We start from the raw sequence: 4,324 nt of genomic DNA on the forward strand, positions 1-4,324 counted from the left end.
CTTTCAAAAATGGTGCCTCCTAGGCTCAACTTTGCCTCCTTCCATTGCTGCTACAAAAGGTGCAGCCAGCACCTAGCACCTAGCACCTGATCATGGATAGCTTTCAGTCTAATTCATATATAATAATGGAAGATGCATTCAAAATGAACTAAAGTTAAAGATAAAATAAATCAAACAAACATGAGCAAGTAGACAAACTCTGTTACATCTGAAAAAACTCTGGAAATCTGCAAGAACTTTGTGCATCTTTATTTAATCTACTCAATCATTCAGCAATCACAAGCAGCTTATACATGTATGGCAAATATGCTGCATCAAAAACATGTACTTAAAGTCAATCATTGTGGTGCTATGAACAATTACCGAGTAGCGGTGGATGAAGTTATCCATCAAAGTGTTGCAAATGATCTATTGGGGTTCCAAATGAAATTCCCTGCGACAGACTTTATTCCTTTTCTGCAACAGAGATACGATGTGTCTGCAGTGAGCAAAATATTACGTCTGACAGCAGTTCAGATTCTCCCTAGAACCAGCAGAAACTATCATGAAACAAAAGGACCACATACAAAGAAGTAATCCATGGAACTTTTGCCAAGGAACCCAACAAACTAGCGCAGACGGAAGTCAGCTAAAAAGAGATAGCAAGGTTCTGAAGGAAAAATATAGACATGAGATTGGAATAAACAAGCAATAATGAGATACCTTTTTAAAAATGGAGTTTTCATGCCTCTTCAACTTACAACAAGTGGAAAATTCTTACTGGATGATAGATTGACATAGAAAGTGGATAAAAAAGGAAGACAAGAAAACCAGAAAGCAAGTCAAACATTTGAACCATTAGATAATTGTCTAAGTAACATGAGTAAATTACAATGGAAAGTTAAAAACTCAAACAGGAACGCAAGCAGTAGACTATATGAAGAGCAAAATATTATCTCAAATATTAATCTTGAACGAAAGCCCTGGATAAAATTTCACCAGGCAAGTTTTATAGCTCCGGATCATGGATGCAGGAATAGAAAAATTGCAATCATAGACTCGTCATAATACTTATCGGAAACATAGTGATATAATTTGGAAATGTCTATGTAATGACGCACACTTTCAATGATAATTCTGGAAAACACAAATCTAGCTTCCATCATTTAATACAAGAAACAAGCATATTACTGTATTAGTTTGGCTGGAAGATACAAGCAAGCGGACTATATAGCAGCTAGATTGTCAAGCTCCAAGAGAATCCGAAAGCATAGCTTCAAAAGAATTGAGTACTCGGTGACAAAATTTTAATTCTTGTGACGAAGCTAAGAAAAAGAAAGTCATTCCATATATCTACAAGCTAATAATTTTTTTATATGTCCATACAGACATAAACATTACTGTAATCAAAGGCCTACTTAATGTGTAAAAGTAATAAATAGATAAATAAATAAGACAACTGGATGGTGGATGGTACATCAGACATCATTTTGGGTGGAAAGTCAACTACAAGAGTTTGATCTTCTTAAGCAAAAGATATCAATAAGATATTGACAATTTCCTCAGTGTTTCATATCACTTTAAGGTTAAGTATATGCATTCAGTGACATGATAAAGATCATAATGGAAGTGTGATCCACATATGATCCACAAATTATTTTTATGCATTGACCAGGAAAATTATCCTTCATGAAATTATGTTAGTTGGAAAATACAAACTTTGTCATAAAAGATGATGAATAACAAAATCCATGCAGGAGCTGATATACAAAATCCATATCAGAGAATATAGAAGTTTACATTCATCTAGAATAACGTTCTATTGGAAGCTTTCATCTTATATCCTTGATACGTCAAACTTAAACTTTGTATGTCCAACATTGACAAGTCCAGTTAATTATCCAATACCTACTTCTCTAAATTGCCAAAAATCTCTTGAATCCCAATGAAAAACTCTAGTTCAAAAAAGTTCATGGAGCATTTGCTAGAAGTGCTTGCAATAATGCATAATATTTTTAAAAAGGGGATAAAGTAACTGTATCCCCAGTTATTCCCCATAGTAGTTACTAAAGAGGTTTGCCTTTTGGGGGAATAGCATATAATTATGAGAAAAATCGCTACTTAAAAAAGAGTTAAATCTAAACCTTTTGCCTCTTTGTTCAGCAAAATAGTTCCACCTTTTGGTGGAACTATTTTAAGTATTAACCTTGTCCCTCTATTTGTGCCAAGTTGTTCTCGGTCAAAAACATCTCCAGCAATTCTGTTTCCAATCACAGCCTCAGCATTGTTTATAACAAGAAATGCTTTCATAGCCAATAATGAATAAACTAGAACCAAAGATAACAAAGTAGCAATTCATGATACGCTGTTATCTGGCAGATGATGATTAACAGAAAACCAAAGATAATGAAATCACCAAATCCCATGCGAAGATATAACAGGTTATTCCATCATGAAAACCATTAAGAAGAAAGCCAAGGCCCTCTACCCTTTGCAGGTAACTATCAAAGGATTGGAGTCATTCACCATAGTGCCGTACAATAAGATAGGTTTAGGAAAAAGTAAATGTCAATCTGATTTAAGCTGATGTCAAAGAGTTTTGCTTGATTTTCTGAAATCAGATGTTCCATTCACCTTTATAATAAAATTTAGTTCATTTAATGTAGTTAAGGAAAGCAACGAAAATCTGCCCGCAGTCAAATAAATGTAGTACATTGAATCTGAGACAGATGATGACAAGATATCGGTATACATGACAAGACATATCAGAAAACAGCTTAAACCAATCCTAGCTGGATTTTAGAACTACACACTTATGGCTCAATGCTCATAGCGAAAATAAAAGGATCCTGTGGAGGTATTAACAACAAACTACATTCTTTAGAACCCAAGTTTGAATTTTAATACCAAATTGATTAAACCGGGAGGAATCAGAAACTGCTTGAGACACTGGCAGTCTCAACTCAGTTTTAATCAGATTCAGTGAACTCAGCCAAACCGTATATTCAAGCTTAAAAGCATTATTTTAGATTATTTTTTTATATTTTAATTTACGCTTGAGAATTCAGAAAGCAGGAAATATTTGTTTCTTTGAGATGGATAACATGAATTCATTAGGTTGCACAGAAAAACTTATAGACCTTGCTTAAAGTTCATGAACTTCAATAGAACATTAGGAAAGAAATAATGAAGATCGTATATTCTCCTTCCTTTTAGATGCAGCTACAAAGTAATTATATAAATTCTTACAATTTTTTAAAGTAGTGCCAAACAAAAAAAAATCAGATGCAAACAGATTTACCAATAGATACCATCAACTGAAGAAATGATGACCCCCAACTCCATCAACAAAGTAAAATCATCAATCATGAGCATCTACCTCCTTATGACCAGTTCTACAACGCTAAGGATTTAAGTGAACAGCAGTCTCACTAAATATTGTATCATTCAGAGCTTCAGGTCTACTTTTAACTTTTAACATGATTTATGTTTTCTACTCTTTTTCCAGGTGCTAATTATTTATGCACTTTTACTCAGTGATTTAATACAATAAAATATTTCAGACTACTATACTATAAGAATATGGTCCACAAAAAAATATTCTCCATATGATGCAAAGTATAAGTACCAGTTCTTTAATATTTTTCCGGAGATCACAACATTTTTCAAAATTCTTTGAAACTGTCTAGTTGAAACACCACAATTTGGGTAAACATTGCCGAAACTGCTGAAAGCCTGAAAGGCTGAAACTACAAAACTGCACTTCTTTGTCACAATGAAGCCTAAATAAAATTGGAAATTTCTTTAACCTTTATGTTTCTTACATTAACTGATACGTTCTTCATCAATTAGAATATCCAGACATGGGAAGCCACAAATTCTTTTAAAGTAAGCAAATAGAATTGCTTATAGATGTTAATATACAAAAGTAAGTGTATATTTATACATAAAGATAGTGTGTGTATGTATATATATAACACTATTTATAGGTTATACCAATACATATGTATGTATATATTAACATATATACATGTAAATATATGTATGCAACTATGCATTAGCATATAGACATATCATATATATGTAGGTACAGAAACATATACGTAAATATATGTTAACACATGAGAAGAAAGAAGATAGAAGGCATAAATAATTTAATTCTTACCAGTTACCTCTTTAACAGATAAGCTACAGATAGCTGGCATCATTATTTCAAGTATATATATACATAAATGTAAACACATGAGAAGAAAGAAGACAGAAAGCATAAATAATTTAATTCTTACCGATTATCTCTTTAACAGATAAACTACAGATAGCTGGCATCATTATTTCAAGTAGCGTG

Source organism: Typha latifolia, chromosome 7, assembly GCF_019914945.1.
Source record: "Typha latifolia isolate L0001 chromosome 7, TyphaL0001v2, whole genome shotgun sequence".
Taxonomy (NCBI): Eukaryota; Viridiplantae; Streptophyta; class Magnoliopsida; order Poales; family Typhaceae; genus Typha; species Typha latifolia.